At 40.6% G+C, this 26,603-nt stretch overlaps 1 long non-coding RNA gene across 1 annotated transcript; it reads right to left on the bottom strand.

Annotated features, from left to right (window-relative positions):
• Positions 1 to 26,603, bottom strand: LOC128642483 (uncharacterized). Its single transcript, XR_008399661.1, has 3 exons — positions 26,589 to 26,603; positions 20,891 to 20,956; positions 1 to 131 (listed from the first exon to the last, which is right to left on the bottom strand). It is a non-coding gene; the product is annotated as an uncharacterized LOC128642483 (long non-coding RNA).

Below are 26,603 nucleotides of genomic sequence, written 5' to 3'. Positions count from 1 at the left end.
CCTTGTCTGCTAGATTAGCAGCTAAATCATGTCTTCAAGGAGTGACAGGCTCATGCGAATATGCGGCTGTAAGGCCTTCAGCATCAGCAGCCAGCTGTGTGTCTAATTCCTGGCTGTTGTTCAATGTTGATCTAAGGTGGTAGAAATGCAGGGGTTAAGAAAGGTGCACATTTTATTTTATTTTTTCATAATCACAATGATGTAAGACTACATTTCCATGACACCCTGTAAGTGTAAGTTAATCTTTATAGTGTCTGTTATGAAATTATGTTCCACAATACATTATACAACAATTTTTCATTTTACATCTTCTGAAAAGTCTTGACTGTTTTATAATTCAAATTGGAAATTATTTACTAAGGCCTAGATTTGGAGTTTTGTCGGTAAAGACCTGCGTAGCTAACGCCGGCTTTTTTCTGGCCGCACCATAAAAATAACTCTGGTATTGAGAGTCCACATAAAGGCTGCGTTAGGCTCCAAAAAAGGAGAGTAGAGCATATTTAACGCAGCTTCAACTCTCGATACCAGAGTTGCTTACGCAAGCGGCCAGCCTCAAAAACGTGCTCGTGCACGATTCTCCCATAGAAAACAATGGGGCTGTTTGAGCTGAAAAAAAAACCTAACACCTGCAAAAAAGCCGCGTTCAGCTCCTAACGCAGCCCCATTGTTTGCTATGCGGAAACACTTCCTACGTCTGCACCTAACACTCTAACATGTACCCCGAGTCTAAACACCCCTAACCTTACACTTATTAACCCCTATTCTGCCGCCCCCGCTATCGCTGACCCCTGCATATTATTATTAACCCCTAATCTGCCGCTCCGTAAACCGCCGCTACTTACATTATCCCTATGTACCCCTAATCTGCTGCCCTAACATCGCCGACCCCTATATTATATTTATTAACCCCTAATCTGTCCCCCACAACGTCGCCTCCACCTGCCTACACTTATTAACCCCTAATCTGCCGACCGGACCGCATCGCTATTATTATAAAGTTATTAACCCCTAATCCGCCTCACTAACCCTATAATAAATAGTATTAACCCCTAATCTGCCCTCCCTAACATTGCCGACACCTAACTTCAAACATTAACCCCTAATCTGCCGACTGGAGCTCACCGCTATTCTAATAAATGTATTAACCCCTAAAGCTAAGTCTAACCCTAACACTAACACCCCCTAAGTTAAATATAATTTAAATCTAACGAAATTAATTAACTCTTATTAAATAAATTATTCCTATTTAAAGCTAAATACTTACCTGTAAAATAAATCCTAATATAGCTACAATATAAATTATAATTATATTATAGCTATTTTAGGATTTATATTTATTTTACAGGTAACTTTGTATTTATTTTAACCAGGTACAATAGCTATTAAATAGTTAAGAACTATTTAATAGCTAAAATAGTTAAAATAATTACAAAATTACCTGTAAAATAAATCCTAACCTAAGTTACAATTAAACCTAACACTACACTATCAATAAATTAATTAAATAAACTACCTACAATTACCTACAATTAACCTAACACTACACTATCAATAAATTAATTAAATACAATTCCTACAAATAAATACAATTAAATAAACTAGCTAAAGTACAAAAAATAAAAAAGAACTAAGTTACAAAAAATAAAAATTTTTTACAAACATAAGAAAAATATTACAACAATTGTAATATATGTTGTAATCATAATGTGATCATTATGATGTCATAATAAGGTGGTACAGCTGTGTAAAATCACAACTGAATGTGATCATTATGATGTCATAATAAGGTGGTACAGCTGTGTAAAATCAGCTGAGAGTGAGGGCTCATGTAGGATCTGATCGTGCCTGTAATATCACAGTTTTCAAAATGTAATCTACATAAATGTGTTTTTCTAGGAACTAAATAAAACTTTATATATTGACACCGTCATAGTACAAATGCAATCGCAATGGAATGTCATCATTATGATGTCATAATAAGGTGGTACAGCTGTGTAAAATCACAACTGAATGTCATCATTATGATGTCATAATAAGGTGGTACAGCTGTGTAAAATCACAACTGAATGTGATCATTATGATGTCATAATAAGGTGGTACAGCTGTGTAAAATCACAACTGAATGTGATCATTATGATGTCATAATAAGGTGGTACAGCTGTGTAAAATCACAACTGAATGTGATCATTATGATGTCATAATAAGGTGGTACAGCTGTGTAAAATCACAACTGAATGTGATCATTATGATGTCATAATAAGGTGGTACAGCTGCGTAAAATCACAACTGAATGTCATCATTATGATGTCATAATAAGGTGGTACAGCTGTGTAAAATCACAACTGAATGTGATCATTATGATGTCATAAAAAAATGCCCTACCCTATTCTAAATTACTAAAGTTCAAAGCTCTTTTACCTTACCAGCCCTGAACAGGGCCCTTTGCGGGGCATGCCCCAAAGAATTCAGCTCTTTTGCCTGTAAAAAAAAACATACAATACCTCCCCCCCAACATTACAACCCACCACCCACATACCCCTAATGTAACCCAAACCCCCCTTAAATAAACCTAACCCTAAGCCCCTGAAGATCTTCCTACCTTATCTTCACCATACCAGGTTCACCGATCGATCCAGAAGAGCTCCTCCGATGTCCTGATCCAAGCCCAAGCAGGGGGCTGAAGATGTCCATGATCCGGCTGAAGTCTTCATCCAAGCGGGAGCTGAAGAGGTCCATGATCCGGCTGAAGTCATCATCCAAGCGGGAGCTGAAGAGGTCCATGATCCGGCTGAAGTCTTCTATCAACGGCATCTTCAATCTTCTTTCTTCCGGATCCATCTTGTAGACCTCCGACGCGGAACATCCTGCTGGCCCGACGGACTACCGACGAATGAAGGCTCCTTTAAGGGACGTCATCCAAGATGGCGTCCCTCGAATTCCGATTGGCTGATAGGATTCTATCAGCCAATCGGAATTAAGGTAGGAAAATTCTGATTGGCTGATGGAATCAGCCAATCAGAATCAAGTTCAATCCGATTGGCTGATCCGATCAGCCAATCAGATTGAGCTCGCATTCTATTGGCTGTTCCGATCAAAGCAAAGGGCCCTGTTCAGGGCTGGTAAAGTAAAAGAGCTTTGAACTTTAGTAATTTAGAATAGGGTAGGGCATTTTTTTATTTTGGGGGGCTTTGTTATTTTATTAGGGGGCTTAGAGTAGGTGTAATTAGTTTAAAATTGTTGTAATATTTTTCTGATGTTTGTAAATATTTTTTTATTTTTTGTAACTTAGTTCTTTTTTATTTTTTGTACTTTAGTTAGTTTATTTCATTGTATTTATTTGTAGATATTGTATTTAATTAATGTATTGATAGTGTAGTGTTAGGTTTAATTGTAGGTAATTGTAGGTATTTTATTTAATTAATTTATTGATAGTGTAGTGTTAGGTTTAATTGTAACTTAGGTTAGGATTTATTTTACAGGTAATTTTGTAATTATTTTAACTATTTTAGCTATTGTACCTGGTTAAAATAAATACAAAGTTACCTGTAAAATAAATATAAATCCTAAAATAGCTATAATATAATTATAATTTATATTGTAGCTATATTAGGATTTATTTTACAGGTAAGTATTTAGCTTTAAATAGGATTAATTTATTTAATAAGAGTTAATTTATTTCGTTAGATTTAAACTATATTTAATTTAGGGGGGTGTTAGTGTTAGGGTTAGACTTAGCTTTAGGGGTTAATAAATTTATTAGAATAGCGGTGAGCTCCAATTGGCAGATTAGGGGTTAATGTTTGAAGTTAGGTGTCTGCGATGTTAGGGAGGGCAGATTAGGGGTTAATACTATTTATTATAGGGTTAGTGAGGCGGATTAGGGGTTAATAACTTTATTATAATAGCGGTGCGGTCCGCTCGGCAGATTAGGGGTTAATAAGTGTAGGCAGGTGGAGGCGACGTTGTGGGGGGCAGATTAGGGGTTAATAAATATAATATAGGGGTCGGCGGTGTTAGGGGCAGCAGATTAGGGGTAAATAAGTATAACGTAAGTGGCGGTCGGCAGATTAGGGGTTAATTATTGTAGGTAGCTGGCGGCGACGTTGTGGGGGGCAGGTTAGGGGTTAATAAATATAATATAGGGGTCGGCGGTGTTAGGGGCAGCAGATTAGGGGTACATAAGGATAACGTAAGTAGCGGCGCTTTGCGGTCGGCAGATTAGGGGTTAATTATTGTAGGTAGCTGGCGGCGACGTTGTGGGGGGCAGGTTAGGGGTTAATAAATATAATATAGGGGTCGGCGGTGTTAGGGGCAGCAGATTAGGGGTACATAAGGATAACGTAAGTAGCGGCGCTTTGCGGTCGGCAGATTAGGGGTTAATTATTGTAGGTAGCTGGCGGCGACGTTGTGGGGGGCAGGTTAGGGGTTAATAAATATAATATAGGAGTCGGCGGTGTTAGGGGCAGCAGATTAGGGGTACATAAGTATAACGTAGGTGGCGGTCGGCAGATTAGGGGTTAAAACAATTTAATCGAGTGTCGGCGATGTGGGGGGGCCTCGGTTTAGGGGTACATAGGTAGTTTATGGGTGTTAGTGTACTTTAGGGCACAGTAGTTAAGAGCTTTATGAACCGGCGTTAGCCCAGAAAGCTCTTAACTACTGACTTTTTTCTGCGGCTGGAGTTTTGTCGTTAGAATTCTAACGCTCACTTCAGCCACGACTCTAAATACCGGAGTTAGAAAGATCCCATTGAAAAGATAGGATACGCAATTGACGTAAGGGGATCTGCGGTATGGAAAAGTCGTGGCTGAAAAGTGAGCGTTAGAACCTTTTTTTACTGACTCCAAATACCGGCGGTAGCCTAAAACCAGCGTTAGGAGCCTACAAATATCTAAACTAAAATACAATAAAATAAACTAAAATAAATTACAAAAAAAAAAACACACTAAATTACAAAAAATAAAAAAATATTACAAGATTTTTAAGCTAATTACACCTATTCTAAGCCCCCTTATAAAATAATAAAGCCCCCCAAAATAAAAAAAATTCCCTACCCTATTCTAAATTAAAAAAGTTAACAGCTCTTTTACCTTACCAGCCCTTAAAAGGGCCTTTTGCGGGGCATGCCCCAAAGAAAACAGCTCTTTTGCCTGTAAAAAAAAACACAATACCACCCCCCAACATTACAACCCACCACCCACATACCCCTATTTTAAACCCACCCAAACCCCCCTTAAAAAAAACCTAACACTACCCCCCCTGAAGATCTCCCTACCTTGTCTTCACCCAGCCAGGCAGAACTCTTCATCCTATCTGGGCGATGTCCAATCAAGCGGCAGAGAAGTCTTCTTCCATCCGGGCAATGTCTTCAATCAAACGGCAGTGAAGTCTTCTTCCATCCGGCGATGTCTTCAAGCAAAGCGGCAGTGAAGTCTTCTTCTATCCAGCGATGTCTTCAAGCAAAGCGGCATCTTCAATCTTCTTTCTTCGCTCCTCCGCCGCGGAGCATCCATCCGGCACGAAGACTGAACGAGGAATGAGGTACCTTTAAATGGCGTCATCCATGATGGCGTCCGTCGAATTCCGATTGGCTGATAGGATTCTAGGATCAGCCAATCGGAATTAAGGTAGAAAAATCTGATTGGCTGATTGAATCAGCCAATCAGATTCCAGTTCAATCCGATTGGCTGATTTAAAATAAATACCAAGTTACCTGTAAAATAAATTTAAACCCTAAAATAGCTACAATGTAATTATTAATTACATTGTAGCTATCTTAGGGTTTATTTTATAGGTAAGTATTTAGATTTAAATAGGAATATTTTAATTAATAATATTAATATTAATTAGATTTATTTTAATAAGAATTTAGTTAGGGATGTTAGAGTTAGATAGGGTTATTATACTTAATATATATACAATATAATAACGATATTAACTATATTAACCCTAATATAATTAGGGTTAATATAGTTAATGTAGCTGGCGGCGGTGTAGGGGGATTAGATTAGGGGTTAATGTGTTTAATATAGGTGGCGGCGATGTAGGGGGATTAAATTAGGGGTTAATATTTTTAAAATAGATGGTGGCGGGGTAGGAGCTCACTTTAGGGGGAAGGTAAGGTAGATGGAGGCGGGTAGGGGCTCACTTTAGGGGGTAGGTAAGGTAGATTGCGGCGGTGTAAGGGGCTCACTTTAGGGGGTAGGTAAGGTAGATGGTGGCGGTGTAAGGGGCTCACTTTAGGGGGTAGGTAAGGTAGATGGCGGCGGTGTAAGGGGCTCACTTTAGGGGGTAGGTAAGGTAGATGGCGGCGGTGTAAAGGGCTCACTTTAGGGGGTAGGTAAGGTAGATGGCGGCGGTGTAAGGGGCTCACTTTAGGGGGTAGGTAAGGTAGATGGCAGCGGTGTAAGGGGCTCACTTTACGGGGTAGGTAAGGTAGATGGCGGCAGTGTAAGGGGCTCACTTTAGGGGGTAGGTAAGGTAGATGGCGGCAGTGTAAGGGGCTCACTTTAGGGGGTAGGTAAGGTAGATGGCGGCGGTGTAAGGGGCTCACTTTAGGGGTAGGTAAGGTAGATTGCGGCGGTGTAAGGGGCTCACTTTAGGGGTAGGTAAGCTAGATGGCGGCGGTGTAAGGGGCTCACTTTATGGGGTAGGTAAGGTAGATGGCGGCGGTGTAAGGGGCTCACTTTAGGGGTAGGTAAGGTAGATGGCAGCGGTGTAAGGGGCTCACTTTAGAGGGTAGGTAAGGTAGATGGCGGCGGTGTAAGGGGCTCACTTTAGGGGGTAGGTAAGGTAGATGGCGGCGGTGTAAAGGGCTCACTTTAGGGGGTAGGTAAGGTAGATGGCGGCGGTGTAAGGGGCTCACTTTAGGGGTAGGTAAGGTAGATGGCAGCGGTGTAAGGGGCTCACTTTAGAGGGTAGGTAAGGTAGATGGCGGCGGTGTAAGGGGCTCACTTTAGGGGGTAGGTAAGGTAGATGGCGGCGGTGTAAGGGGCTCACTTTAGGGGGTAGGTAAGGTAGATGGCGGTGGTGTAAGGGGCTCACTTTAGGGGGTAGGTAAGGTAGATGGCGGCGGGGTAGGGGCTCACATTAGGGGGTTATAGATTTAATATAGCTGGCGGCGGGGTCCGGGAACAGCGGTTTAGGGATTAATAACTTTATTAGGTGGCGGCGGGGTCTGGGAGCGGCGGTTTAGGGGTTAATACATTTTTATTGTTAGGATAGTGAGGGGGGATAGCGGATAGAGGGTTAGACGTGTCGGGCTATGTTTGGGAGGCGTGTTAGACAGTACAGGAGATTTAATACTTTAGTAAGGTTTTGTAGGCGCCGGCAGTTTCTAAAGTGTCTTAAGTCACTGGCGACTCCAGAAATTTGTACTTCCGCAGATTTCTGGACATCGCTGGTTTGTCAGACTTCCGGCACTTTAGCCTCTGACGGCGCCGTATATAGGATAGCTCGAGTTGCGACTTGAAACTACGTGCGGCGGGGGTTCCCTCGCTTGTGCCGCAAACTACGATCTTTATCGGATCGCGCCCCTGGTCTACGTCTAGGCACTCTGCTGAATAGCATTGACAATCTGTTGAAACCAATTAGTGAGTCTTTTGTTACTAGTGAGCCTATTATGCAGCCCAGGTTGTGATGCAGATGCTAATACAGAGGAGGTTGCTATAGCAGTCTTCATTTGAAGAGTATAAACCTACATACCTACTACCCATGTCATGTGTCTAAGGCAGCAGAATTTAGCAGGTAGCAATTTCTGAATCCTGGTTCTGTGACATGATACCTTCCCACTCTATGCTTTTCAAAAGTTTTCTGTATTAATTGTATTACAAAGGATTCCTTGTTGTCTAGTGGGGGCATGACCTCTCAATGTGCCCCTGGCCCCCAACTGTGAGAAATATACCCAGCAATTTGGGATGGAAGTCCAGGAGAAGCGGTTTTGGGAGCACCTACAAAAACAAAATACACCACTAAATCTAATATTTAAATCTTCATACACTATGGCAAATTCAGACTTTCCCTATCTTATTTATCTTCAAGAAAAATAAAATTGATTATTTACTGGATCAAAGATACAAACTTAAAGTGACAAGAAACCCAAACATTTTCTTAAATGATTTAGGCAGAACATACAATTTTAAACAACTTTCCAAATAACTTCTATTATCAAATTTGTTTCATTCTTTTGGTATCATTTGTTGAAGGGGTAGCAATGCACTACTGGTTTCTAACTGAAAACATGGGTTAGCCAATGATAATTGGAATATATATATATATATATATATATATATATGCAGCCACCAATCAGCAACTAGAACCTAGGTTCTTTGCTGCTCCTGAGCTTATCTAGATAAACCTTTCAGCAAAGGATAAAAAAGAAGGAAGCAAATTAAAAAATAGAAGTAAATTGGAAAGTTGTTCAAAATTGTATGATCTATCTAAATCAAGAATGTCTAATTATGACTTTACTGTCCCTTTAAATATAAGTTAGTCCAAAACTGGGGATTATGATAGGTGACTTGGTGCTGTAATGTAGCTTTTCACCAACAACAAATAATTAAATATTAACAATTACATAATATAGAAGCCTGCTATTCCCATTTAACATTTTTACCACTTATTTAACTACTTTAACCTTCTCTTTGTAATGTGCCAAGGAGAGTATAGCGTAATGTTATACAAATGAACAGTATGTGGAAAATGGGCTCAAGTGGAAAATGTATACTCAGATTACATTATCCATTTCAGCATTTAGACAATATAGTTGCAATATGAGTTGTAGGATTGGAGACTTTCTAACCTTTAATATAAGCTTTTAATCTTGTGGAGCTTTTTGCAGATATATGTGCATTTTTTTACAAATTTAAAGGGATATGAAACCCTATGATCAAATTTTCTTCATTCTCTTGGTATATCTTTATTTGAAAAGCAGGAATGTAAACTAAGGAGTCGGCCCATTTTTGGTTCAGCACATGGGTAGTGCCTAGATGTAGCCACCAATCAGCAAGCACTACTCAGAAATGGGCCGGCTCCTGCTTTTTCAAATAAAGATACCAAGAGAACAAAAAAAAATTGATAATCGGAGTAAATTAGAATGTTGCTCAAAATTGCATGCTCTGTCTGAATCATGAAATAAAAACATTGGGTTTCATCTCCTTTTAATTACTTACCAAAAATGTATTACAATTATTTACCATACTTAACTATAACTTAAAGGGACATTAAACACCAAGGGGCCGATTACGGGTGGAGCGGTATTTTTCTCTCGCATTAAAACAGCTAGAAGTTCGTTTTTTGTGCTCCAAGATTCATGCTCGTATTACAAGTTGAAAGTAAAAAGCTTGTGCTCTCGCTTTCACAAAGTCCCGGTAACAAAGAGACTTTGAGAAGTCACAAAATCGCATTCCTCCATAGACTTCAACGGAGCCGAAAAGTTGAAAAAAAAAACCAACATGATCGTGGTTATTTAAATGCGTAACATAAGAATATAATATTGCATATATATAATAGATTTTTGAACAAATATATATTTATACCTATATATACTGTGTATATATATATATATATATATATATATATATATATTATATATCGGTATAGATATTTACATGCATGTATGGGCGAGATTACATATACAGCACAGGCTTCAGTATAACTTCTGAAACCCGAGCTGCCCGTAATTTCACCTCGCACATCGGGGTATCTCATATATTGCACCATCAGATGCTAGACCGGCGTAAGTAGGACAAACTGTCGATCTTCAGAAATGTGCGCAAATACACATTTCTGTCGTCACAAGTAACTTACGCCAGTATTATGTCTGCGTTAAGTGTCAATAAAGAGTAGTTTTATGCAAATGAGGATAACACACGTAAAAACAAAACCGCAATTAAACAAAAAAGCAACACGTAATTATGCTATTCAAAATCCCTATATAAACCACCACACATATTTTTTTTTTACAGTGTGATAGGCTGAGTGTTTGGTTGTGATTGTGTGTGACTGAACTGGGAGTGAGTGGGAGTGAGTGTAGTGTGATTAGTGTGAGGATGGGCGGGAGAGGTAGGGATGAGGGGAGAGGAGAGAGGGGAGGAGGAGAGAGGAGTGGCAGGGAGGAGAGGATAGGAGAGGACAGGAGGAGCAGTGGACCCCCCGACAGGGAGTAAGTGGAGTTGGAGAGGGAGAGCCAGAAGGGATTATGGGAGGAAAGATGCCAGAGAGCCCCAGATGCCAGGCACATCCAGGAGAGGGACAGAGGGTGCACATGGGGACAGAAGGGGGGAGGAGGGAGAGAATAGGGAGGGACATTACAGGGATATTACAGAGAGGAAGCCAAGTGGCCATGGAGGATGAGAGGCTGAGATGTCCCAACTTCTCATTTGCTGAAAATGTTGCCCTAGTCCAGGCCATCATGGACAACTACAGTGACCTCTTCGGGCAGGAGAAGGGCGAAGGCAGTGACAAAAAAAGAAGGACTGCATGGATGGCGGTAAAGGATGCTATCAACAGCGTGGCCCCGCATAGGAGGACTGTAAAGGGCCTGAAAAAGAGGTGAAATGATTGTAAGAGGCAGGTCAAAGAGAAGAGGGGGCAGGAAGCTGTCCATCAGAAGGGACAGGTGGTGGGTTATCCCTGGAAATGGAGTACAACACCTGGCAGAAGATGATACGCAGGTCCCTGAGTATCACACTAGTCCCTGTACTTCCAGAGGCTCGTGACTCAGGGGTTGTAACCACAGAACATCATGCTGGTGAGTAACATCCCACACACCTGTATTATATGTAATTGCAATACAACATCCTTTAATATCACACATTCACGTACATGATGAGGAGCATGGTATTTGGAGTTCTAACAAAAAAAATCTACAATTATACTTGATATTACTGCTACATAACACAATGCATTTCATGATGTGAGGTGGAATAGTGCAATACTAACATGTCTCAGAGTAACACAGGCCACAAGCCACATGTAGAGTTTTCATTAAATGGACACTATAGCCATCCCAATACTTTAGCTCAATAAACCAGGTTCTGTGCCTAGATCAAGCTAAAGTAAATTGTGTGACCATAGTGTCACTTAAAGAACACATTATTTCATCATTGACATGTACACATAACTATTGTATGAAACACATCCTTGTATACTGCTCATGTTCAAATCCCTCATAGACCAACTCACAATGTGCACATGCATGTTATAGAGTTTGACATGTGAAGCAGTATAGGCCCTAGCATGTATAAATGTACATTGTATGCCAACATGGACATATATCTGACTGTACTAATCCCTCTCATCCTATAACTCCTCCACAGAACCTCCTGTCACAAGGATAGAAACAGCCATGCCACCACCACCACCAGTCTTCAGGCAACCACAGTAACAGTGTGCTCCAAGGCATGAGCATGGTTGGATGGCTTCAGTTGCGGACCCGTGAGTGATGCCACCGACATTGCCATATGACTCCTGGGAACACTCATGGCCAGAGGAATATCCTCCCTTTGGTTTTGAGGGGGAGCCAAGACAGGCACAAAGGGTCCATGTATTTACACCCCCACAACACAATCACAGTTTCATGTCAGTCATGGATACTACCCACAGACTATGTCACAGAATGTGCCTATTGTACCATCTTGTACCACCATCTTATTCACTGGTACGGGCTCCACCATCTTTTTCACTGGGACGAGCTCCAACATCTGCAGATGAAAATACAGCAGAAGCTACAACTGCCCCTCAAGCAGCAGAAGCTACAACTGCCCCTCAAGCAGCAGAAACTACAGCTGCTCATCAAGCAGCAGAAACTACAGCTGCCCCTCAAGCAGCAGAAACTACAGCTGCCCCTCAAGCAACAGAAACTACAGCTGCCCCTCAAGCAGCAGAAGCACATTCACAAGCATAACCTCTTCTCCAACATTGTTGCCCTTAAGCAACTGCCAACCCTGTTGCTCAAGAGTCACTGGATGCATTGTATTCTCCCCTGGGTGAGGAATACATTACACTCCAGAGGAGGCTCATCACAAGCACTGAGAGCATACACAGAGGGCAAGAGAGGTTTTTCAAGGGTCAAGAGAGGTTACACAGACGTAGCATAGAACTGCACAGGAACATCGCAGCATCGTTAAGTGCAAGTGTTCAAAACCAATCACGGATGATGGGAATTCTGTCTGATATGCAGATGCAGATGGAAAATAGATGGAGCGAACAAAATCAACTTTTGGGTGTGTTGGTTGAGCACTTTACACACCAGCAGGACACTGCCTCCAGCCTATCATCTGTGGCCAGCACACCAGCAGAAACACCAGAATCTGCTAGAACAAGGAGAACAAGGCAATCCACTACAGGAACGTCAGCTTCTTTATCCAAGAAGCCAAAAACATATATATATTATTATAGTTCACCATAAACATTGTCCTCTGTTATTTACCATGTAATTGTTATACACATCCATGTGAGGTGTGTTTTATTCCACTAATATTAGTAAAACATAATATGAACTGTGTTGAAATAGCAATAAAAACAGGTAATATTATCACGTTTATGACATATTCTTGTACTATAACTCACATCCACATAATTGTGTATGAAGGGTGCATATAGTAATTTTCATTTATAAGATGTAATGTATCTCACATCCAATATAAATTGACACATGGGTATATATAATACTAATGTTACTGATAGGGTGTGCATTGGCAGGTGTTTTAAGGCTGCAGGTGAGAGGTTGTACTGTTTGTGATTGGTTTGACACAATTGCAGAGGAGGAATATTGATGTCACAGATGCCGGGCTGCAGGGGCTAAACTCCTACCCCCCTATCACCTACCCCCTCTTGTTTCTCAGCAGTTTTGGGCTCCTCAGAGCAACCGCGATCTCCCAGAGCTTTGGTGGTGGCAGTGGGATGTTTCCATCTACCTGGAACCTCCAAACCACCAGCTGAAGACACCTTTGGATGGAGTGGTACTCTGCGCTCCAGAAGGTTGAGCTGAAGGCCTTGTTGGAGGCTAGAGGGAAAATTGGCGGCAACAAAACCAAAGAAGCTATCATAACCAAGCTGATGGAGGGTGATTGGTCTGACGAGTTGGCTGGTGGGTCCCATTGCTACCAAAGCAGTGGGCGGCCCAGCACAATGTCCAGCCAGGGGACTTCCATGTCTGATGTCCAATGGGAAATCGAGTGGCGGATAGCGCTGTATAATACCCAACCATCCGAGGAGGTCATCAGCAAGATAGTATCGGTCGTCACCCAGCTCAAGCTGGCCGATATCCACAAGTCCATGGGGGAGCCCCACCGGTCCCCCCCCAGCAAGTTCCCCGCCCCACAAAGTTGCTGCATGAGGCTTTCCAAGTCTTCTAGGAAGAAGAGGAAGACATAAACAGCTTTCTCCAAGTCTTTGAGACCCAGTGTGAGCTGCAAGAGGTTGCCAGGGCCGACGGGGTTTCCATTCTGCTTGGCAAGTTGTCTGGTCGAGCCTTGGATGCTTTCCATACCATCCCTCCTGGGGACCAAAAAGACTATGATAAAGTCAAGGAACGCATCCTGGCCCGATATGGCCTCACATCGGAGGCCCACCGACAGATATTCCGGGAGCTTAAGAGACAAGAAGGGCAGCCTTTCACAGGCGGACACACCAGTTCACCTTTGCCATGGACTCTTGGTTTTCCGGCTGCAAAGTAATCACCCTGGCTAAAGCCTCACAGCTAATCCTACTGGAACACTTTTATAACACTGTTCCGGTGGAAGTCAAAGAACGGGTCTGTGATCGGCGACCCGAAACAGCAGATCAAGCAGCTATTCTGGTGGATCAATATACCGATGCTAGGAAGCAGGCTGCCCCAGATTCCAGGTCAAACCCTCAATCTGCTCCAGTGGCCGCCCATTTCTCTGTGGCTGCCCGACATCCCCAGACCTGGTCGCCCTCGGCTCCTCTGGCTGGGTCCAGTATGTCCCGAAAATGTGTGGACAGATCGGCCACTTCCAGTACCACTGCCCGATATGAGCAACCAGAAACCCCCCCACACCTCAGCCAAGAAACTCCCCACCGGCCACGTGGTGAGAGCTCAAGTCAGGACCTACCAAGCCGCTGCCCACTGCGTGTATGCAAAGGACCCTACCGGGTGGGCAGATGAAGAGGTTGGGGTGATACATGCAGTACATACAAAAGAAATTGTGGCGATGCAAAAAAGAATCCCACTACAGAATGCGAGAATAGCACTCACTATCCTTACTGAAAGGCGAAATTTCTCTTGTGAAATTAACCGTGACCTCTCGACCACCCAATCCACTGTTACCCACTTGCTTATTATTAAACTTATTGTTAATAATACCTTAATATTCACTTTGGCTATCATACCTCAGAGGCCTATTAGTAATTATCTATTATTAAGGTAATCCAGCAGTGACGATTCTATCCCTAGTTTTTATTGTAAAAATTCCCCCCCCCCCCTTTTTTAACTATAAGTGATTAAAAGTTATGTTTTAATTTCACAAGAGAAATTTCGCCTTTCAGTCAGGATAGTGAGTGCTATTCTCGCATTCTGTAGTGGGATTCTTTTTTGCATCGCCACCATTTCTTTTGTATATCTAATCCATGCGAAGCACCCCTCCCGTTTAATATTAATACAATACGAAACTACTAATGATTAAAATCTACCACTGTGTAGTTATTGGGGAGTTTATCCGTATGTAGTGCCATTGCTCCAACTATTAATTAAAAATACATGCAGTACATGTTGCCACTATGGATAACCGCCACCACCATTGACAGGACGTCTGGGTCAATGGGCAGGCCGCCCAAGGATTGAGAGACACTGGTGCTACCATCACCCTGATCTAACCTCACTTGGCCCCCACCTCAGGCCAAGCATGGAAGACCCTTTCCATTTGGGTGGCTGGAGGTGCCACCCTACAGGTCCCCACAGCCCTTGTACACTTTCACTGGGTCAAGGGCTCCCATGATGTTTAGGTTTGCATCATGCACTAGCTCCCTGCCCAGGTTTTGCTAGGAAACAACCTCGGCCATCTGGTCTCAGCCTTTGTGGAGGATACATCCCTGGAGGTTTGCCCAGTTATCACCCGCCAGCAAGCCAGGTGTCCAGCCAGGTAAGATGGCCCGTCCCGACTTTCCCTTTACCCCGACCTCCATCCCCAACTCCTACCCTTCCCCCTGACCAACCCTCCAACTTCACCCAGGAGACCCTGAGTGACCCTAACCCCTTACCAAGACCGAGTAGGTACTGACCCCCAGGGCCCCGGGGAAGAACGTTTTCAGTGGGAGGGAGGGCTCCTGTACTGGATCTCCAAGAGGAGAAAAGGGCCGGTGCCCAAACATCAGCTAGTTGTGCCAAAAAAGGTTTCGGTCTGACCTGCTGCAGATAGGTCATGATATTCCCCTAGCTGGACATCTAGGACAGTCCAGGACCCACCACCGCTTAACCCAGACCTTTTTCTGGCCCGGAATGACAGACAAAATTAGGGAATACTGTAGAACATGTGGGGTTTGCCAGAAAGTAAGGAAAACAGGGAACTGCACTAAAGCCCCCCTTCACCCCCTCCCCAATATTGACGAACACTTTAGCAGGGTTGCTGTAGACATAGTGGGTTCATTAGCTTGACCCAGTCCATCAGGAAAGAAGTACATACTTACCGTGGTGGATTATGCCACTCGATACCCGGAGGCAATCCCTCTGGCTAATATCCAGGCAGAGACAGTGGCAGATGCTATGCTCCGGATATTCACCAGGGTAGGCTTCCCTCAGGAAGTAATCTCCGATCAGGGAACCCAGTTTATTGCAGAGATTACCAGACAGTTATGGAAGCTATGCGGGATCAAGCCCATGCACAGCACTCCATACCACACCCAGACCAATGGTTTATGTGAGTGGTTTAATAGGCCACTCACAAGGACTGGAAAAGGTTCCTGCTGCACCACCTCTTTGCATACAGAGAGGTGCCCCAGGAATCCATAGGGTTCTCAATATTTGAGCCAGTATATGGCAGGAAGATATGGGGGCCCCTGGATCTAGTTAGAAGCCACTGGGAGGGCGTCAAAGGAGAGGAGGGACCCTCCGTTGTGGAGTACATTCTCCAACTCCAAGACCGACGGAAGGATCTCGCTGCCTCCAGGTCGCTCAGCGCAGGCAGAAACGGTGATACGACAGAAGTGCTCGTACTCGAACCTTAGCAGTAGGGCAGAAGGAACTAGCCTCGAAGCCTGTCAAAATAGATAAACTACAGGCTTCCTGGCAAGGACCCTACCAGGTGGTAGACCAGCTAAATGACACCACATACCTGCTAGCCAAATGTTCAGATGACCGGTCCGTCGGACCTTTCATGTGAACATGCTAATGGCATACTTAGAAAGGGCCCAGGACGTGAACGCTATCTGTGTTCTGGCTGTGGAAGACTCTGAGAGCCTCCCCATGCCGGAGCTCCCTGGACCCAATGAGACCACCCAAGGAGTACCCGACATAACCCTAGATGAAAGATTAGGGACAGAACAGAGAGGGCAAGTCCGGCAGCTGCTAGATGACCAACGAGAGATGCCCTCTCAGGAACCAGGGGTTTCAGACCCCCCCCCCCTCATTACCCCTTTCCCAATGGTCTTCCCAGGGTACGTTGGTTAACCCATAACTCCAACACCCAGCCAGGGATCAAGGCGCTTTTTGTACTGAAGCAGCTGGGGCCCACAGGGTTTCCAATGACACCCTGTAAGGACCCCCACTCCCCCGGGATCACTCTGAATGCACTATCCTTGTGCCGCTGGACACTGGGGAACAATGGACACAATGAAGGCGCCAACCTGTCTGGAGGGGCGGGAATGGCGGGAGATGTGAAGGTCAGATACGGCTTGTTATCAAGATCAGTTTGTGTATAAATGTTGTGTGTTTTCCCTAATAAAATGTTCTTCTTTGTTTCACCAGAATACTAGTCTGTCTAGTTATTTGGGTGCATTTTTGCTAAGATCACTTTCTGTGCTACATAGTGGCTGGTTCCAGGTGATGGAAGGATCCGTTGGCGGAGCTATCCAGTCGGAGTAGCTGGAGATCCGTCACAATTGATTTTAATAATTAAGTGGGCAGCAAGGTTTAAAGGGACAGTTTACTCAAAAATGTTCTTCCCTTTAATTTGTTTCCAATTATACACTTTACCTGCTGGAGTGTATTTTGTTTAGCCTGTGGTATCCCCACCCATCCTTAAATATTTTGGCCTCAAGGCCAAGATGTGTTAACACAGCCAATAGAATAAATTACACTCCCAGTGGGTTCTAGAAGAGATAAGGCAATAAAATGTTAATTTTCCATTGTTCTATTCAGTAAGTATTGGTGATTGGTTTATAAACAGATATAAAATAAAGAAGCAGGTATATGTACACAATGTGATAAAGTAATGAGATCTGATTATACCTACAAACTCAACCCATTTTATTAGGTTGTGACTTCAAAACACAAAATTAGCTATTTCATATACGCAAATAAACCTTAAAAAAGCAAGGTTCAGTATACGTTTTATACTCTGCAGCTAGTAAAAAAAGTAATTTGAAAGAGAAAAACAATTTTATAGTATAATGTCCTTTTAACTATTTGAGATGCAACTTAAATGTGTTTGAGTTACGTTGCAAGGGTTGCTGCGCCTGCCTATGTGTGGCTAAATGGAAATTGAGTAGATTTTCTTAATTCTGCGCGTGTAAGTCCTTGCGCTGAATATATGATACCGAATGGCGACGCCTGTTCTATGTTAGTTTACGGGAGTAAAAAGTGCGGGCGACGGGTAAAATATACGCACGTAACTTATATGCTACGCCGTATATGTGATACCAAAATCGCGTAAAATCCGGCGTCGCCGGCTGTTTGCAGGCGACGACGTATATGTAATCTTGCCCTATATCTATATCTATTTCATAATACATAAAACCTATTCTGCTATGTGCAGAAGATTAGAACGTATAATGTACAGTAAATACATAGTTAAAATCTTTATTAAATAGGAAAATTGCATAAATATGATTTTACTTGTTTACATCTACTTGATTGAAAAAAGGCTCTAATGCACTTATGTCTATATATATACATACTGTATGTATTTATGTTATTATATATGTATAAATAAATATATACCGGTGTATATATCTATCTATATATATATATACATGTAAATACATATGTACACACATCTATACATATACACCTAAGACCTTAAAACTTTTTTGGGCATTATTTATTTCAAAATAATGTTTATTAGATAGTATTATTATGAGTGTAACTGTACTTTAACCCCTTAATGACCGCAGCACTTTTCCATTTTCTGTCCGTTTGGGACCAAGGCTATTTTTACATTTTTGCGGTGTTTGTGTTTAGCTGTAATTTTCCTCTTACTCATTTACTGTACCCACACATATTATATACCGTTTTTCTCGCCATTAAATGGACTTTCAAAAGATACCATTATTTTCATCATATCTTATAATTTACTATAAAAAACATTATAAAATATGAAGGAAAAATGGAAAAAAACACACTTTTTCTAACTTTGACCCCCAAAATCTGTTACACATCTACAACCACCAATAAACACCCATGCTAAATAGTTTCTAAATTTTGTCCTGAGTTTAGAAATACCCAATGTTTACATCTTCTTTGCTTTTTTTGCAAGTTATAGGGCCATAAATACAAGTAGCACTTTGCTATTTCCAAACCACTTTTTTTCAAAATTAGCGCTAGTTACATTGGGACACTAATATCTTTCAGGAATCCCTGAATATCTATTGACATGTATATATTTTTTTTTAGAAGACATCCCAAAGTATTGATCTAGGCCCATTTTGGTATATTTCATGCCACTATTTCACCAAATGCGATCAAATAAAAAAAATTGTTCACTTTTTCACAAATTTTTTCACAAACTTTAGGTTTCTCACTGAAATTATTTACAAACAACTTATGCAATTATAGAATAAATGGTTGTAAATGCTTCTCTGGGATCCCCTTTGTTCAGAAATAGCAGACATATATGGCTTTGCTTTTTGGTAATTAGAAGGCTGCTAAATGCCACTGCGCACAATACGTGTATTATGCCCAGCATTGAAGGGGTTAATTAGGGAGCATGTAGGGAGCTTCTAGGGTTAATTTTAGCTTTAGTGTAGTGTAGTAGACAACCCCAAGTATTGATCTAGGCCCATTTTGGTATATTTCATGCCACCATTTCACCGCTAAATGCGATCAAAGTAAAAAAAAACGTTAATTTTTTCACAATTTTAGGTTTCTCACTGAAATTATTTACAAACAGCTTGTGCAATTATGGCACAAATGGTTGTAAATGCTTCTCTGGGATGCCCTTTGTTCAGAAATAGCAGACATATATGACTTTGGCGTTGCTTTATGGTAATTAGAAAGTCGCTAAATGCTGCTGCGCATCACACGTGTATTATGGCTAGCAGTGAAGGGGTTAATTAGGTAGTTTGTAGGGAGCTTGCAGGGTTAATTTTAGCTTTAGTGTAGAGATCAGCCTCCCACCTGACACATCCCACCCCCTGATCCCTCCCAAACAGCTCCCTTCTCTCCCCCACCCCACAATTGTCCCGCCATCTTAAGTACTGGCAGAAAGTCTGCCAGTACTAAAATAAAAGTTTTTTTTTTTTTTAAGAAAAAAAGCATATTTACATATGCTGTGTTTAGGATCCCCCCCTTAACCCCCAACCTCCCTGATCCCCCCCAAAACAGCTCTCTAAGCCTCCCTCTCAGCCTTATTGGGGGCCATCTTGGGTACTGGCAGCTGTCTGCCAGTACCCATTTTGAACAATCAAATGTTTATTTTTGTTTAAAAATGTTTTCTGTAGTGTAGCTCAATCACCCCCCCCCCCCCCACCTACATCACACCTAAGGGCTTTTTTATTTATTTAAATTTTGTCCCACTTTTGACACATTTTTTCCGTAGTGTAGCGGTTCCCACCCGCTCCCTCCCCGTGCACGCGCCCGCCCCCGCCCCCTCGTGCACTTGCGCGCGCCCGCCCCCGCCCCCGGGCTTACCCGCCCACGATCCCGCCCCCCTCCACATGACCAGGGCCATCGATGGCCGCCACCCACCTCCCACACCGGCTCCCACCCACCAACGATACCGGCCATCGATGTCCGGTGCAGAGAGGGCCACAGAGTGGCTCTCTCTGCATCGGATAGCCGTGAAAGGTTATTGCAGGATGCCTCCATATCGAGGCATCACTGCAATAACCGGAAAGCAGCTGGAAGCGAGCAGGATCGCTTCCAGCTGCTTTCCACACCGAGGACGTGCAGGGTACGTCCTCGGTGTTAACTGCCTTTTTTCTGAGGACGTACCCTGCACGTCCTCGGTCGTTAAGGGGTTAAATGTATTTTTGATGTGTTTTGTGACACTAACTCGCGTAACAGTTAACAAGAGCTATGAGGATGCGGTAATCTTTCTAGTGTAAATCGCATTTGCGCTCGTGCGTTTGCATTTATTTTCAACTTGTAATACAAGACAAAATTAACGTGCGCTAACGGCTGCGAAAATCCGATATCGTTCACACGCAAATGATAGTGCGTCCCTTGTAATCTCGCACTAAATGAATGCTAGATAGAATTAATCAATTAAAGAAAAGATTAGTCTGCCAATAACTGTGTGGAATATAACAGTTTCTGCACTTCCGCTTCTAACAGGAATTGAAAAACACACGATTACAGGAAAAGGGGCCAAAATAAATAATAAAAGTATATGGCAAAGCATTTTATATATATACAATGTAGCATTTTATTTTACCATCTCAAAGTGTTTAATGTCCCTTTAAAGGGACATAATACTCATATGCTAAATTACTTGAAAAGCTGACATGAAAATATCACATGAACATCTCTATTTAAAAATGGAAGATATTTTACCTCAAAATGTCTTCAGCTTACCAAAGCAAGGGCTCTGTGAACAGTTATACTTCAGGTGTTGTCCAGCTGCAAGTTGAAAAAACAAAACAATCAGCATTAGCAGTGCTGAAGTCATGCTTTGCTTTGCTGTGATCTCATGAGATTTCATTGTAAACTTCCTTAAACTGAATAGGAAAATAACATGACTGTGCCTGCCCTTGCCAGATGCACACTCCTTTACAAGTCCTGGGACTAGCATCCTGATTGGCTTCTTAAACGGAAAGATAATCCCTTTATTACCCATTCCCCAGCTTTGCATAACCAACACTAGTATATTAATTTACGGTTTACCTCTGTGATTACCTTGTATTTAAAGGGACACTAAACCCAATTTTTTTCTTTTGTGATTCAGTTAGAGCATGCAATTTTAAGCAACTCTCCAATTTTACTCATATTATCAATTTTTCTTCGTTCTCTTGCTTTCTTTATTTGAAAAAGAAGACATCTAAGCTATTTTTATGGTTCAGACCATGGAAAGCACTTTTTTATTGGTGAGTGAATTTATCCACCAATCAGCAAGAACAACTTAGTGTGTTCACCAAAAATGGGCCGGCATCTAAACTTAAATTCTTGCATTTCAAATAAAGATACCAAGAGAATGAAGAACATTTGATAATAGGAGTAAATTAGAAAGATGCTTAAAATTGCATGCTCTATCTGAATCATGAAAGACAAATTTTGGGTTCAGTGTCCCTTTAAGCCTCTGCAGACCGCCCCCTTATTTCAGTTCTTTTGACAGACCTGCATTTTAGCCAATCAGTGCTGACTCCTAGGTAACTCTCATACAACACACACACACACCACACTCATACAACACACACAGACACCCCACACACACTCTCATGCAACACACATTCACCACACACACTCTTATACAACACACACACTCTCATACAACACACACACTCTCATATACCACACACTCTCATATAACACCCCTCATATAACATACACACAGTCTCATATAACACACACACGTTGCGACACAGTAAGCATGGTGATGCAACCCAGTAATGGGTCCCAACCAGTGGTTTTAAGAACCCTGCTCTAGCACATGGCATTGATACTTCTGAGGATAAGAACTCTTGGGATGGATGGCATGGGCCAGGATTGGTGAGCCACGAGTCCGGTATGTGCAATTTATCTGGATAAAGCTCCATTTTATGATATTATGGAAACGGCTTTATTTACAAAGGAATTGATCAAAAATCTCTGTGTGGGAAGTAAATTGCTAGATGAGTAATACTTTGTCAATTTGGATATTTAAGAAGAGTTTGTTCCTACATTTGAATATGAACATCCATACTTGGCAATGCTGCTGGAGTGGAGATACTGATTTGGGACAAGTACCATCTAGGACTGTTTTATATCATTTCCCATAAGATTGGACACTCGTCCTTGCTGTTTTATTAGATATTGCCTAGTATTTTTTATAGGAATCATGTATATACAATTGTTGTAAAATAATTTAATTTTAAATCAAGGAAAACATATTTTCATTGGCTGAATATTTTTTGGATTATATAAGAAACGTGCGGCATTGGAGTGCACTTTTTGTCTTCTCTTTTTCTTTTTTTATACAATATGCCAGGTATTCCCTGTGCACCAAGGATAGCAGAATAATTGTTTTAGTGCTATCCTTATAATCTCTACAAATATAGTTTTATGTGTGTGCAGAATATTATTTATATTTATCTATCCGTCTGTCTATCCATCTATATCTATCTATCTATCTATCTATCTATCTATCTATCTATCTATCTATCTATCTATCTATATCTATAAAATGATGACTCATTTTTCACAATCTAGGGGTTAATATAAGGGTATCTTACGTGTGTGTGTGTGTGTGTGGAGTATGTCTGTCTGTCCCTAACTCTCTGCCTGTCTGTTCCTGCCTCGGCTTGATGGCATCTGTAGAAGAAATGGCTCTTTTTAGGTAAGAGAAGTTTATATTATTAATATGTTTATAACTATATACAAAAAAAATATTTTATTTTTAATACAGATGTGTAAAACAAGTGTGTATCATCAAATTTTAATTTTACACATTCGCCAATGTGAAAATATAAAGTTAAAAAAGTTGTCTACTAAGAAATTTCATGGGACCATTGACTCTTGGGCAAATATTTCAACCCCTTTATACAGGTATATAAATATATACTGAAACATAATAAACATACTGTAAAATATATAGATATATTCTATGGATTACTTACTTATTATGGAATATTTTACAGTATGTTTATTAATTTTAATAATTTAGTATTCTTAAGGCGCACTATTGAAATGAATATAAGTTTTAATGTGCGCTAACCCAACCTCGTTAAAATCTTAATGAAAACCCCCCACATGTTTTACATTCCTATGTTTTTCACATAGAAAATAATATACTTTTTATTATTAAATATGTATGTTCCTGTAAAATACATATCAATATATATATATATATATATATATATATATATATGAATAGATTTACAGTTATAGGTACATACACATATATATAGAAATATGTATTTAAGAATAAAAAAAGATGATCCTGTAAGTGAAGAACATTGAAATGTAAAATATGTACAGTAAATATACAGTAAAACTCATAAAGACAGATACATATGTACACATATAAACACACACATATATATATATATATATATATATATATATATATATATATATATATATACACAGTATACACACATACATATACATACTTTAACATAGAGATGCATATATATCAGTGACGTGCAGTGAGGTCAGAGGCTGATGAGGCACTATATATGATACGACAGAGAAACACATGTACAGAGGGCCGCAAGTACCCCCAACAGGGCAGGTTTAAATGATAGCTGAACCAGTGCTCAGGTGACAAAATCAGGTGATGGGTGAGAGCAAGTTAGTAACCACTGAGTTACTAATCATCTGATTACTTCACCTGTGCACTGATTCAGCTATAATGAAAACCTGGCCTGTTGGGGGTGCTTGAGGACCATTGTTGAGAAACACTGCACTAAAGCTCCAGCTCATCGGAAATGTATTGATTACCTGGAGAATAAAGCACACATACTCTGCTCACTGACACCCACACACACTCTGCTCACATACACACTCACACAATTCTGTGGCACAGTGCCAGTTACTAATTAGAATGATACACAATCTCTTCTCTACTCACTACTGTATTGTAAAAATATAAATAATTTACCATACAAATTTTACACAAAGGACAAGTTATCAATACTGCCAACACAGCTGCTGCTGCAATATGGTGTTCAAGAAACGCATGTGCACATCCCACTTAGGTATGCTCTTCAACAAAGGACACCAAAGGATACCAAAAGAATGAAGTATATAATAATTTAAGTAAAATAGAAAGTTTATTTATTTATTTTTTTGTGCAATTTCTATCTGAATGATGGAAATGTAATTATGACTTTCATGTTCCTTTCAAAAACTAATTTGATTTGCTGACATGGGGCCAGTAACAGTTGATGCTAATTCTCAAAATATAAATAACTAGAAAAGTCTATTAAAATAGCATGCTCTACCTCAATCATAAAAGTTTAATTTTAAATGTCTCCTTTTGACTATGTGTTTAACCAGTTACTTTACAGTGGCATTATTTCTAAAAACATTTAACTGCAATAATTACATATATTTTTTAAATGACTCATTATCTCCTTTTATTAATATAAACTTGTATAAAAGCAGCACATATTTAAAACACAATGCAACAGCTTTCAATTGATTTGTGAATTACAAGTTAACAGCAGTCTTTAAATAAATGGAGACACAGAGAAAAATAAAAATAGATACTGCATCCTCTGACTGAACAGACATAACATATATGGAGTTTGTACCTAATTAAATCAAATAACCATAAAAAAGGGAGGCTTAGCAATATTCAATGTCAAAAACTTTAATTTAAATAATGTGGACACTGCACACTTAACTTCAAACTCTGGGTTTTAAATTATGGATTTAAATTTGAATTGACCCTTTGACTTCCTGTCAGTATTGGGTTATGCTCACTTACTGTCCCCCTGTTAATGAGCTGTATCTGAACACTATTTGTGAATCACAAAAGATGTAGAATAATACTGTACTCTTATGCTTGGTGTCATCTGTTCTTAGGTTACCTCAGCTTCCAGTTGTGTCACATGACCCTGCTCACTGCAGCCTCCTTCTGATTAATCTATATATCCTTCACTTGCTAGGAGGCATCAAGAGGGGTGCCTCCTATTGGTCCCAATTTTTGCTGCTAATATATTGACAGTACACAGGTAGCGCTGCAGCACAGCTTTTCCTTTTACCCATGTACTGCAATGGAGAGAAGCGTTCCTGTACCTGCCTCTCCATAGCATTACTTTTTTTTTTGTTTTAATTAAAATTTAATTAAGCTTTGGCCACATATGGCAGGGTAGGCACTGCCTCCCCTGCCTCTTATGAGTGCACGTCCCTGATATATATATACATATCTAAGCCCTTTACAGGCCTTTTTTCTAACACCTGAGACCTCATATTGACCTCATTTGAGCCCTTATAACCTTTTTTTTAGCAATTTTTGTTTTAATAATAGATAGTGTTATGATGAGTGTAACTGTACTTTGTAATGCCTTTTTTATGTATTTTGTGATCATTTTTATTTGAGTATAACAGTTAACTAATAATATGCGCTACTTCCGATGTGCGCAAACACCCGCGATAAATACAATATCACTTGCACACAACAGTTAGCGCTCACCTCGTTATCTAGCCCATTCTCGGATCCTTACACTACAAACAAAACAAATCTGCTTTTCACTATCCTTTCATTCTTTTTAAAATATAATGAGACTGATCTCTCTTATCGTGACATTTCACTAAGGGCAATGACCAAACGAAGATCCTTAATGGGTGAAAAAACTGAATATTAAGGTGACGTAAAAGGGCAGTAAACACCATGAAATTACAAGATATTTCTATTGTGTTGCTGTATAATAACATATCAGCCAAGTCTTTCAAAATTAACATCCTGTATAATGCAATTATATTTCAAATCAACCCACCATTTGCCTCATATGAAAGAGCCAATCTGGACTTTAATCTGCAGACAAGGTTAGCCACAGTTATAATTTTAGTATAAAATTAATTGTTTTGCAGTTGTTATCAGATAAAGCCAATTGGGGATAGATATGTAGCAGGTTTAGCCTATATATGTCACCAGGGTGCATTCCAAGTTCTGAGAATGAGAAAACCCTCAAATTTCAGAGCTAAATTACATAAAAGGGGGAAAAATAAATATAAAAGTACATTGCAAAGTTTAATCATGCATAACTAAACATTTTATGTATTTATATGTGTAAATATGCATACTCATACATATATACACCTATAAATTCATAAATATATATGTATACATTTGTATATATATATATATTTAAAGATATATATATGAGTGTTACTGCCCCGCACAAAGTATTTTCGATGTGTTTTGTGCAATTTTTTAGGTTTAACGCCAGCTTTTCTGAAGTGGTGTTAACCAAAGAGAAAAACGCGATTGTGACAGCGCGATCACATTTACTCACAACTTGTAATATGTGTACAATTACGGGTGCGCCTGTAAAGTCGCAATTCTGCCCAAACGCGAGTGCACGCCTGCATGGAAGCATGAGCTCACCTTGTAATATAGCCC

This window comes from Bombina bombina, chromosome 11 (assembly GCF_027579735.1).
Source record: "Bombina bombina isolate aBomBom1 chromosome 11, aBomBom1.pri, whole genome shotgun sequence".
In the NCBI taxonomy this organism is placed as follows: domain Eukaryota; kingdom Metazoa; phylum Chordata; class Amphibia; order Anura; family Bombinatoridae; genus Bombina; species Bombina bombina.
Note: the sequence above shows the minus strand (reverse complement) of the source record. Positions and strands in the feature narration are given on the sequence as shown.